At 38.9% G+C, this 13,848-nt stretch overlaps 1 protein-coding gene across 1 annotated transcript in view; it reads left to right on the forward strand.

The window, feature by feature from the left end:
- The first annotated feature begins 1,013 nt into the window (after positions 1-1,013).
- The window catches only part of sytl5 (synaptotagmin-like 5), a 44,850-nt gene continuing 32,015 nt past the window's right edge, over positions 1,014-13,848 (forward strand). The window contains exon 1 of the mRNA XM_072444668.1: positions 1,014-1,104. The gene's annotated coding sequence lies outside the window, so the exon portion shown is untranslated. The remainder of the gene's footprint in view (positions 1,105-13,848) is intronic.

Genomic DNA, 13,848 nt, shown 5'->3' on the forward strand with positions numbered 1-13,848 from the left:
CGTCTGGTGCGTTTGTTACACAGACAACAGGTTTGCTCAAATGAAACCGTAGATGTATTATATTACATGAATGAAACATGGAGTTGTTTCCGTTCACAACTACAGAATCCACTGCCCATGGTTAAACATTAAGTTTTAAAGTCAGCCCTCTCTCCGTGGAATATCCTTTTTTCATTTGGTTTTGCTCTGACTTTTGTGTCAAATGGTCCACAGCGCCCTTCTGTGGCCTCTAGTGTGTATTTTTATTTTTTTTTTAAGATTATTGCTTTATGCGCAATAAAGTAAGCGCGAGAAAACTTGGAGATGACGGGGAAAAGTTAAACAGATAAGTGAATGTTTTGCTCCCACAAATCTCGTTAACTGCGTGAGAAGATTAACTAGGTTAATTCATAGCCTACATGTAGCTCATGTGATTATGAAGAGCAACATGTTGGTATTAAGTCTGAGGGGGAAAGTTATACTTTACTAAACCATCATAAAACAAAAAAGACCCCCCTTCTCTCTCTCTCCCTCCCCCCCTCTCTCTCTCCCCCCCCTCTCTCCCCCCCTCTCTCTCGCCCCCCCTCTCTCCCCCTCTCTCTCTCTCGCCCCCCCTCTCTCTCCTCTCTCCCTCCCCCCTCTTTCCCCCTCTCTCTCTCTCTCTCTCTCTCTCGCCCCCCTCTCTCTCCTCCCTCCCTCTCTCTCTCTCTCTCTCTCTCTCTCCCTCCCCCCCTCTCTCCCCCCCTCTCTCCTCTCTCCCCCCCCTCTCTCCCTCTCTCTCTCGCCCCCCCTCTCTCTCCTCTCTCTCTCTCCCTCCCCCCCTCTCCCCTCTCTCTCTCGCCCCCCCTCTCTCTCCTCTCTCTCCTCTCTCTCCTCTCTCCCTCCCCCCCTCTCTCCCCCCCTCTCTCCTCTCCCCCCCCTCTCTCCCCCTCTCTCTCGCCCCCCCTCTCCCCGTCCCCCCCCCCTCTCTCTCTTCACTCTGTCACACACCACGCCCCCTCGCGTCGGGAACACCCTGCCGCCCGTGGATCGCAGCACCGCCGCGCGCTCATCCCGCTCTCCATCTCCAGGACTTGGAGTCGTCGTGGTCCCGGTGCTGCTCCTCACGACTGTCTGTTATCAAAGGTAAGACACATGTATGCACAGGATCCTACAGTCGCGTCCAGTGCATATGGCACATCCAAGACAGACACCGCTCTGTCGTGTTTGCTGTTATTGTGTATTTGATGAGGGTTGTGTGCAGTAGCCCTACAGCAGTATGTTGTATCCTGTGGCCATGGGACGTGACTCCTCCGCGTCTTTCAGTCAAAGTTAGGTGCTTTGAGCAGGTGCAATGCAGCAAAACGTTTGTTTCCTTTCCTCCTTCTGCCTTCATCAATAGACTTGAACTTAATGTGTAACACAATGGAGCTGGGACTTCATTAATTAAGTTTTTGAAAGGTCAGTCTAATAGTGCCTCTAAACCGGTGACCTTGTCTGAACCTATATTTTGGTTGTGGGGATTTTCCCATCAGACCTTTCTCAGCTTTTCTGTGTTGATGGTGGCAGCAGGTACACTGGGTGCTTTCTCTGATTAGCTGGTTATGTCTTTTGGCAAGAAAAACATGACAGAGGTGTATAATCCAATTTTCTGATAAAAAAGAAAAGTTAGATCTGAAAGAGGGTTGATCTGAGAGTTTCAGGCAGGACCTTTAAGATTCCCCAGGACTTGCATCGTTCTTGGAAATGGATCATAGGCATAAACACTTTTAATAATTTATGACAAATTGCCAATGTTTGGGCCTGTCTGGCTTCAGTAAATTGAAATACACTTAGCCATGATCTGAAATGTGGTGATTATTTGTGTTACTCATCATTACACATCTCTTTTTTGTGCCATAGAGGGTTAAATGTGTAAATTGGATTTGGTGTGTCCTGGAGTCCCAGGTTGCTTGTGTGACGACTGCCGTGACTGTGTTGCAACAGCAATGAGTCATGTATGAAGTTTGCAGGTGCCATTTCCAAACTCACTCTGTTTACTCACCTTTATTAAACGGAGGGATCCACGCATGAGTTGAGTTGTGGGAGTGAAGAATGGCTAGTTGAAATGCAATGTTGATTTGCATTTGTATTTCCCCAAATATTGAATGATTTAGTCCCACCCATATAATAAGAGTGTATCAGGGAGAGCATCTGGCCTAAAAATGATGTCAAATAAATCTATATATGCTATGTTAATAGATATTGAGGAAGCCAGGGCTAAAGCAGTGCTCTATGGCCTATTCAGCTTATCTTGGCAATAGTTGCAGTATTGTCTGGAGCTGTTTTATCATTGTCATGGCAGGATAATGCCTCCGTAATGATTAGTGAACTCCTAGTGCAGCGCTTGCCCAGAGGCTGGAGACGGAGGAAATGTCTGAATGAATGAACGCGGGCGGAGGGAGCCGGGATTGCAGGGATTCCCTTATGTTAGAGTGTGCGGGCGGACAGACAGCAGCAGCTCAGAGGGGTGCAGTCTCGCAGTATTAAGATCTGCCAGGACCCAAGCGAGACCAGGGAGCGCTGGCAACATGATACATATGTGTAGAAACTCTGGATTCTTATGGTAGATGCTTGACTCAGGTATATCCCATTTGCACAAATAAAGCAGATCAGCATGATTGTATTTGTGTGAGATTTAACAGTAGCTTATTAACTTGACCACTGCTTCTCTGTATCAGTCACAGTGGAGCTTGTGCAGGGGTTCCCTGCCTCCCACCCACTCACTGATTTGTGTCATTGCTCTCTTGTGCACCCTGCATTCACGTTTAGTATTCAGCACTATTGCCTCTAAGGCAGCCCCCTTTCGGTCACAGCCGCAGCCTGGTGTCGAGCTCTGCAGCGAAGGGAGAGAGGAAACAGAACCTTAAAACAGAAATGTAATTTAGAGCAGGCACCAGGAGGACTGACTGAGAGGAGTATAGATCTCTCACTGATCCTGGACACGATCAGACGCAGGGTGTAGCAGTGTAGGTCATGGTTGTGTGCAATACATCACTATTTCATTGTTTATCTGGGCGGATTTTGAGTCTGGAAAAGTCAACAGTATAAATCAAACACACAGTCATAATGCAATGGTTCATTTATTTGAACACAGTTATGTTGCATGACATTTAATGGAAACTAAAGTCTTTGTTGCAATTTTATTTAAGGATTCACTGAGGTGAAGTGAGCCATGTTTAGTTGATATGAAGAATCAAAGTAAAGCTGCCAGTCTATATTTTAATTATTTTTGTGTGTGGATCACCTAAGTCAAGTAACAAATTAAAAGAAAGCCAGAAACCAAGATCATTTTCCAAAGGAGAAGGAGACATGTGTCATCAGAGCTTGTATATAATGAGAATAGAATCCTGTTACTATTGGCTGACATATAGATAATCACCGTCACATTAATTCCTTGTTAGACTCACATTTAGACCAATTTGTGTCTTTAGACAGTAACGATCTCACATCTGAAAAGCAGCTAATGCCTCTGTTTCCATTCATATTTAAGTGTCTGACTGTTCATAAACTGTGTAATAACCGATATTATAATAGATCCATGGTTATAACAGACAGTGTGACAATAATTCAGATTGTATTTATAACAAGGCATTTTTATTTCTGAGGTGCCTGTTTGGATTAGATTTATCTCAGTAAATGCAAAGGTCATCATTGTCCCTTCAATTATAAGTGGAGATAATAATGTAGAAGAAACAGAAAGCTGTATATTGTTGACATAATTGTAACAATATACTCGCTCCTCAGCTCTCTGCCTCTTGCCGCTTTGGGGAAACATTTTGTTGCTCTTGTTTCTGTTTTTCACAGTGGTTTTGTTGACTCCACACTGTCAGCCTAAACCAGCAGTGTCACCTGTAACGTTTTTTCTTTCTGGCGCTGCTTGCTCACTGTGGACCTGATTGCAAATTCCCCGCCGAGTGTCATTTTGATAATTCACTGCGTTGATTGTTTCTATGCACCCATTTTTACAGGAACAATTATGAGCTTCTTTTTTTCACCAAATCTGTGTGAGGTTGAACACAGTCTGTAATTGTACTGCTGTTAAAAAGTTATCGCAGTTTTGATTGGGCCATTTGCTGTGTTACATTTACAGGGGGAGTTTTGTCTTAAGTTGAGCTTGTTTTATTGATTCATATGTTCTTTCATTCATATTTCCATATGTTTTTTCACTTTAAATAGTAGAAAATTACCTCAAATACTAGTCTATTTTAAAGAAATGTTAATGACAGTGTCTAGTTCCGGATTTTGAGATGCATCATACAAACTACAGCTACAAGGGATCAGTACATTAAAAAGATGGGTAGATGATTCCATAACACGGAGAGATTATGTTTTTGACAATTGTGAAAACCCTAAACTAAAACTTTTACATTTTACAATGACAAATAAATAATCGTAATCACCTTAAACAATGTAAGTGATCAGAGTATTCTTTAAGTTACACATGACATGAGGACTGCATTTGGTAGTGTACTCAGTGTACTTTTCCATCTTAGCCCTCAAATCAGCTGAGTAAAACATTTATTCTCATTTCGTTCTGGCCAGTTCTCCAGAAACACAAATCAATAGCAATTAGATAATCTCCTGGGAAGAGGAACTAAAAACTGTCATACAATCAATTTCACTCATTATTATGTGATTTATCTGGGGCTTGTGTTCAACAGGGCAACATGGAACAGAGAGAGGTCTATTGGACCATATTTAATTATGGTTCTTACGAGCAACATAAATGTCTTAATGAAGCCCTTTTAAACCTGCTGAGGGGCTTTATTATGATTCAACGGCCAATTAAAAAATCCAAGTTTCAGAAGGTTCTATGACCTTTCTGGCTCCAGTTCAGCGCACTAGACAAGAATACTTCATGATCCTTTCCTCTCACGTGTTGTGCATACGGTTCATTCTACTCCTTTTCCTCAGTATCATTCACAAGTGCAAAGGCTTTAGATGTATCACGTTTATAGGCTACTATGTCTGTGATTCTTCTCCAAATTGGGTGTTTATTTAGTTAGAGTCAATTGAATCCAAATTGTCCTTCTTTCTGTCTGTTCTTGTTTAGAGACACTGCCTCATATTAGGCCTGCACAATATTTGAAAAGATATGTGATATGTCCTTTAAATGCTGCAATATCGATATTATTGCCATATTTGAACATACTTATATTGAAACTAACGTGCTCATTATAGAGTGCTCGTTTCTGTTGGATGGACCTCAGCGTTAATTGCGATATATTTAGGTTGTTGCTATTATTGCGTCAGCCAATTTTGCAATATTATATATATATTCAAGTTATAGTTTAGTCCAGTTTTAGGCCTGGTTTAGATTTGGTGGTACTTGGAAGGCAAAGTATTTTCTGTCTGAAAACTAGGGCTACAAGATTAATCATAACCTGACTTATTCCTCTTAGGAACTTCAAACCCTGTAGTTTAAATCTGTTCAAACAAATGAAATACATTTGATTCTTTCATTAGTCTTTCTTTCGTCAGTTTTCCTGGATGCGTTTGAAATGTGCTGTTTGGACTGAATTCCCATTAAAACATGAATCGCAAATCTAATCAAAATTACACTTCTTGTCAGAAAAATCGCATTTAGATATTTTCTCCAAATCGCTCAGCTCTTCTTGTAGTTCATTATATATTTTATTTATTACATTTTCTTTTTAAGTGGGAGCAGTGGCGTGGAAGTATAAGCCGTGACATTTAAAATAAATTGCGATCACGTTAGACCTTTCATTTACGTTTTCAAATTAGTATTCACAGGTTCAAGTTTGAAATACCTGAAAAATGAATACAATAATCATATAGACTTCAGTTTGTGGAGGTACAAACTACAGGGTTAACAAGTTTTTCTCCACAAAAATGGAATGTGGCAATGACAACGTAAAAGTGCTTCTAGTCAAACACCGATAATGATTTCTGTTTCAATTGCCATTAAGAGCTACTTCCTTAGCTGTCCTAGAAGCATCAGTATTGAGGATTCCCTTTCTTTTGCCACTAAGCGGAGAAGCTTCAGAAGAACACTCAGTGCAGTGAAATATTGCATTGGAGCTGCAGATACACACAAATGAGCAGTATGAAATATTCAGCTGCAGCAGAAGAGGAGCGAGGAGCGCTAACCCCCACATCTCCATATTTCTCAAAGTACAGGCCAGCTCTGAAACTGGGTTAATAAGATCCATGAGATGAAAAAAACACTTGTCTGACTTCTGTAACAAGACGAGAGAAACAAAAGGTCTGCATCAGCCAGCAACATTTCACACAAAGTATAATCAAAGCTAAATTCAACCGGCAATGTTTTTCTCGATCAAATGTAATCGTAAAGCGCATGTGACAGTGACTTGACTCTCCTCTTATTAGAAGCGTTTTGTCAAAATGAATTACATTAGCTGATGCAAGCACGATGAATGAAGAATCAGGCTTTGAACACTGAATGCTGGGTTATTTAAGGAAAGTAGTTAATATGTTGATTGGATTTTTCTGTTATTTGTCAAACTAGGTTGCATAATGCTATTTTGGAACAAATAATCCCTTTCTCAGTTGTTTGAGAAAAACATTATTTTATAATACAGTATATTATATTGATTGGGAACACAATGTTCCTCGTGAACACAATGCAGCCAATCAATTATGTATTAAAAATGACTTTGTTTGTCATCTTAACTTAATCAAAACTAATCTTGTAAATGTTCATATGGGCGACTGTGTTTGAAAAGTCTTAAGAGAGCAAAACATTGTGCATTTTTAAGAATTGGATTGGATTTGTTATTTGAGTATTCAGTACATCCTCTTGTGTTGTAACAGAGCAATGCATTATATCTGACACCTAAAATCATAATTGTCGATCGAGATGTATTTTTTCTTTGCTTGCTGTAATCATTTCACAACACAATTTCTAACAACCTTTGTACACAAAACATTTGAGATGTTTTTCCAGTTTCAATACCTGTTCACAATCAATTAGTATCTGGGAATCATTTCTTTTGAACACGTCTAGCCTCATTTGCACCACAAAATCTAAATCTTTGCAGCCCAAAATGCTGTGAGACATCAGACGGGGGGAAACTGTCAGGCCTGGACTCTTGTTTTCTGATTTTCCGCTCCATTGAGTCCTGCATCTGAAGGCCTGGACTGGTCATTACTGGTGATGGCTCCACAGAGTCGCAGTCGCAGTGGCAGTGACAGGGCTGTGGTTTCAGTGTAAGTCATGGATGAAGAGGAAACGCTTTAAACAATGATGGTAGTCAAATACACCACGCCAAGAAACAACTCTCCATGTTTGTTCACTCTCAAACAAGCTTTGTGTTTTCTATACATTAGCACAGTGTGGACTAGACCTTCCATCTGAAGAGATGTGCAGCAAAGCAAGATTTTGGAGAGTCATTTTTCACCGCTTGGAAAAGGTTTAGCATTAAGGGTGGGCGACATTAAGTGCATTAGATTGATTTTGTCCAAAACACCTTGTATTTTTGGAAGCATTTGGGTTTTGAAGTAGGAGGGAGATTTTCCCATTGGCATAATAATCAGCAAGTCAAATTGAATTGGCTGAAAGTGCTTTGTAGTTTAATTTTAATGGCTATAATTATGTGTCTGGCACCAGGAGAATAATGTCAGTTAACAAATAAAAACATGTTCAACCTAAGCTTTGTAATTACAATGATTTAATAAAGACTGTACTGTGTAATCATCGAGCTAAGAGCAGTCCTTTATGCTACAAATAGTGCTAAGTAAGAATATCAACAAAAAAACAATGACAATAATACCTTTGGTGGTGAAATGTTAGTGAATATGGCTGTATAAGATGTTAATTTAAAAAAGACATGTTGTGCTTTTTTCTGGTATTTTGTACAAAAACTATAACTAAAGTAAATCATAATTTTACATTCTGTTCATAAACCAAGAAATGGGTTACTTCCTGTTTGAAACTGTACAACTGCACAGGAGATTTCATTCGTGGGTTTATTATGTGACATTTGTAATTCTACATGTATGACCTGGACTTACAAGTAAGAACAGAGCAGTGGGCGGGGATAGGGGATAGGCAAAAACATACATTGTCTGAGCACTCCATGACCATGAAAAAAATCATAATACAACTTTGAGTATGTTAATGATCAGAGAACACTGTTATAACATTGTTAAAAGCTAATCAAAGTTAATTTAACATAATATACCACCTCCAAAACTACATCATTATCAAGTTTTCTTTTAGTCTAGACTTTTGTGGCGTTGTCATAAAGATCATTGCCTTTAGTTCCCCAGAGATGTCGACCATTTCATGTGTTTTCCAAGTGTGCCTGACATTTTTCAATTTAGTGATAAATAAAGGCTTGAGATTTGTTTTCAGAGTGACACGTCGCTCTCCTCTCTCTCCTCCTCTTCACGTCAGGAGCTTGTATCTGTGCGGAAAAGAGGCTGGCTCCGGTTATCAGCCGCCCAAACAATCTTCATTAACTTTGAGCTGTGCAAGTCATTAAGGTTTTAAATTGGATCGTGATTGACACATATCTCTGTGCGAAATTGACAGTATGACGGCGATGTGAGGTGACAGGTGTGCGTTTGACGACAGGGACACGGGCGGCGAGGACAGGGTCGTTAGTGCACTGCGTCAGAGCGGGTATGACTTTTTCCCCAAGGGCTGAATGTGAGCGTGTTCGTCAGTGTCAGAGAGAAGAGAGAAGAGGAATACTGAAGGGCCAACAGTCGAATGAAACAGGCGAGGAGACTTTCCACTTGGACTGGCACGTCACAGTCTCCTCTCGGTTTAGAACTCCTGCCTCTAAACTGTCCAAAGACGATCGTACACGTTCCAACCTACATCAGCTCGGTGAAGAAGTGGGTGAGGAAAAATAATATCGGAATGGTTTGATTATAAAAATTATATCAGAATGATGATTATCCCAGACAATATTCAGAATGTACCATATATGGACGTCCATTGTCGTAAAACGTTGTGGTCGAATATCGCACAAAACATGAATTCACCACATATCACCTTATGCCCCGTTTGAAAGATACATTGCAAGTTTGTTTAATTTTTTATCAGCTTACTCGCATCCTTTTTTAATTTTTTACTGCTCATTAGTTTTGGTATCTTACAAAATTTTCTTTGCATTGTTTGGTTTGTTAGTATTTATTTTGTGTGTGTGTGTGTGTGTGTGACTCCCGTGCAGCCCAGGCCTTATTGTTCTACTGTCAGATCTACTGATGGTTGTGAATTCATGGTGCACAGGAAGACTTTGTTGGCTTCACATCTAAAGCCTACTGCTCAGTCACTTTCTGCTGATGTAGAGTTTAAAACCTGGAATTGACATTTTTTAACCACACAGTTCATCTTTATGGGCCTTTGTCAGTTTCAGCTTCAGCTCACACTGCTAATAAAACATGTTGACTCGCTAGAGCACGTTATATTCATCAAATGGGATTTATACTTAAGACTTAGTTTTGAAGGACCAATATAATTTTACAACTGGTCCTGCAAATCATCCACTATATCTGTCAATGTTTTGTTTTTTATTTGGACCACTGTGCAAACCGCAGCATGGCAGCACAGCGGTTAAGCTCTCTCACTTTACAGCAAGAAGGTCCTGGGATTCTCAGGTGGCACAGGGCCTTTCTGTGTGGGATTTGCATGTTCTCCCCGTGTCTGCGTAGGTTACCTTCGGGTGCTGCAGCTTCCCTGCCCACTAAAAACATGAACAATAGGCTCCTGCCCTCTGGGGCCTGGACTCCCCTGAAAAAGAGATGCTACATTTCATTGGAACTTTCCTGGCTAATTAAAGGTCAATATATAAATGTATTTCTTTTTTAATTAAAAAACATCTTTCTTTGAACAGAAACATTTGGTTAAAATACATTTTGCCTTTTGTTTACAACAGTTTCTTCAAGCCAGAGAACAAAAGGGTTGCGACCCAGGACGAGACTAGCAGGTAAACAAAGGCAGAGCGGTTTCCTTAGAGCAGAACTAGTCTAACTCAGGGCCTTACTTCTGAGCCGCTGTCAAAACGTTTCTACTTCAAAAACATTGTCCAGATGTACTCTGGGAAATATGGTAAATACCACTTTACCAGTGGGAAATTGCACATGAACGCCCCTCATCTCGTAATTTCTACTGGGAAATTGGGAGATAATTGTGATGCTCCAGTTTCCGAGATGAAATAACCTCTGACCTTTTGCTATCTCTCTATGATATATTTACCTGTTAGCAAAGGTATTTTAATGGCATTTCTATTTCCACTTTAAAAATGTAATGTTGAATTGTTTGCTATTTTCCCCGAGCAACCTGTAGGATATGGTCTCACGTGAATTTACTTATTAACTCTGTATTGCTTAAGTTTTGTCGTTACTGAAGCAAAACATTTAGAATCAGACTCGGAAAAGGTTTATTGCCATCGTCAGTGATCAGAATTCACAGGCGATGAACTTGCTTTGGTGATTAGGTGCAACATACAACATTGAACAATAATGAAGCAAAATATATCAAATACGGCATGTATTTAGCCAAGGCAAAATGATAACATATTTTATTCTAGCCCATAACTTCAAGCATGTCAACATTTCAGCAGTCCAGCACAATAAATATTCTTCCTGATGCAATAATGGCTCAGAACCCATTGTGGCATCATCACACGGGATATAACACAATTTCATAAGACTTCTAATCTGGTGAATTATAGATTGTTGTTGTTGTTTCTTTTACATCTGCCTCTGATCTTTTTTCTTGTTTATGAATAATGAATGTTTTCACACTTACTACATGCCTTCCATTTTCTGTGTCAAATGCAGCTCCAGCGGGTTTGACCTGATATTTAGTGGTCAGCGGAGACCCTCTTCCCCATCCATCATCAGCACGCTCTGCCCCCTGTGTCATATTTATAATTCAACAGGAAGCTTCAGCATTCGGGTGTCTTGTAGGTCTCCACATGGGACCAGCGGGATCAGATGGAGAATAATGTAACCATACAGCTCTGGAGCAGTAATGTCACTTTTCATGGAGCAGGAACAATGTATGGCTCGTTCAGAAATGTACAGGAAACCAGCTTATACTCTTTTGTAAGTGCACTTTTCAAATGCTGGTGCACTGTAGACCTGTTAAACGTGAAGGTTTTTTTTCTTTTTAAACTAAGCGATATTGATAAAAAAAAATTAAGAAGGATCTTGGTGTTATTGCGATATATTTAGTTGCAATATCGGTTATGTTAAGTTGCATGTTTACATCATCATACACAATACAACTAATTGTAGTATACCATTATACCACCAATAAATACATTTTATTCTCAAATACAAGTTAATTTGTAAGCTTTACTTTAACTGGATTATACAGAATGTAATCTCTTTCAGATTTTTCTAAATATTGCACTGTAGCCTTCAGCATAATTCAACCTTTATTTATTTGATAATGTATTCAAAACATAATTGCTGACTTGTCGACTACTAAAAGAATTGTTTGTGCCCTATTAAATGTTTATTTTGCCGTTCTTAACAGTCATATGGCAAATGGCAATAAATCCCAATATCGTTCAGCCTGCTTGTGTTTTTGAAGTGCATTTATCTACAATTATAAAGACAATTTGTATTATTTCTTTAAAACCTGGACTCTCAGGGCTTCAAGCCACCTGAGTGTTTCTGCCTGAGGGAAATGATCTGAAGAAGGAACGCCAAGATAACTCAGGGTCACTGAAGTTGAACTCATTCATTTTCAAGAGGAAAGTTGTTTGTTAGAAAGTTTGTCTTTATAAGTAGGTTGTATTGCTGGCATTTATGGTGAGTCCATGACATACTTAATGTGTGTCATGGACAGGCTCTCATATAACAGGCTCTCATATAACAGGCTCTCATATAACAGGCTCTCATATAAGCATGTGATAAATAGAAATATGTATAATAGTTTTTCATCAAGTTGCAGTTTGTCAAGAAAGAAAAAATGTGCAAGGGTTATGTTTTAGAAGATATTATTATTTATCAAATGCTCAAATCATATATTGTGTAAGTCATATGGATTTTTATTCTTGTTGACATTATGGTTGCTAGGTAACAGCTGTGGAATTACCCCTACATATGTCACATCTATTGCTCATGTCCAACCAGAAAGTCCTTAAAATTCTCACCAAAATAAAAGCTCACCAAAATGGTCAAACTGGGAAAATTTAAATGTAAGTAAAATCTAAATATTATTGACAACTGTTTAGTCTAACCTGTCATATGCACTTCTACTGACATTTTTACTCTTTACACTCTTTACTTTATATACAAATGTTGAGTCAAGGGATTATTACATGACATTATTTGTTCGAGATTCACCTTTGTTATTTGCATTTCATAGTTGTTTACTGCAGCATTTTTTACCGACTAAAAGTACTGCTATTGCCCAGATGGAAATGAAAATTATATTGCGCAATTGCAAGCTCCTAATTGCAGAAGCTGGTTACAAAAATATGTCTCAGTTGCATTGTCTTTGTATTACGAGTACAAACCATCTGCTTGGCCGTTGAGAGGAGCTGGGTGTGCTCAGACCATAATTTAATGTTCACAAAGGTAAATTACATTTGTTCAGATCACAGGTCAATCCAGTCTGATTTCCAGTAGCAGCAGCAGATTGCGGCTATAAAATGTCAGACCACGGCCATTTCAATTAGCATTTATTTGACTCAAGTTTGAGATGTTTCACAATCACATAAGACCGTGCAAGTGCAGAGGCCAAGGTCGCTACCACATATGACATATTATGATGAAAGGGTAAATTTCATTGTTTTATATTTTTCCTGCTTTTTACCTCAATAGACTATATATAAAGTATATGTTTACCTTTCAATCTATGTATAGACAAATTGTTGAATCATTGATTTAATATTTTATTTTCAATATAAACAAAATTGTAATAACTGTAGCTCATTCAAATTCCAATTACTTTATTCCTGGCAATGCATTTGAGCAGCATCAGACAATAAAAACAAATCGCACAACCAACACCATAAGATATAAAAAGACAACTTGCAAAAGCATCAACACAGAGAACCTTAAGGTTTACAAAGAATTCAACAGCCTCGGAGAGTTTGACCAATGGTTAGTTTTACTTGACTGCAAAACATAACATCTGCCCAATGGCACCAAGGACAATTCATCTTTCATAACATGGTTAGATGATGTCAATATTATAAACTTATTTTTACAGGGAGGGCCCTTGAGAGCAAGCTCTCATTTGCAAGAGCGCCCTGTTAACACAACATTAAACAAGTTAGACAAACAGATAACTACAGATACATTAAAACATTCAATAAAACAATTAATAAAATGTGATAAATACATAAAAACACACTTACACATACAAATGTCCTGAGATCTCAATTGATAAATACTGGATCTGGTGTTCAGCAAACTTGATAAATAACCTTATAAACAAACAAAAGGCAGTCCAATGATTACCATCCTATTTTAAAATAGAATTCACAGTGGTGAGATCTGTATCCTTCTTTCTATCAACAGTAATCTTTTAAAATTGCAAAACACATAATAAATGTATACATAAAGCATGTACATAATACTAACACAAAGAAATGACACTGGAAAAGAACATTGGTAAAAGTACAAATAAATTGGTGCAATCCCTCATTTGCCCCGGAGTGTTCCAGAAAAAGATTCAAGTGTAGTCGTCTGGACTGTTTTTGAAAAACAAGATGTTAAGGGAACAAAGAAGATAAATTTGAGGTGAAACCCGGAAAGTGTAAACAAATAGATAAACAGGACAGGCTATCATCAGGTGGGCAGGGCTGGATTCCCAGATTGAGAATGACTCTTGGATGAGAGTTGAAACATATTGCTTTTCAAAAACCGTGTCCAGATGACCTCAACTGAATC

This window comes from Eucyclogobius newberryi, unplaced genomic scaffold (assembly GCF_026437365.1).
Source record: "Eucyclogobius newberryi isolate DKJ021-1_F unplaced genomic scaffold, fEucNew1.0.hap1 SCAF_14, whole genome shotgun sequence".
NCBI classification, from domain to species: domain Eukaryota; kingdom Metazoa; phylum Chordata; class Actinopteri; order Gobiiformes; family Gobiidae; genus Eucyclogobius; species Eucyclogobius newberryi.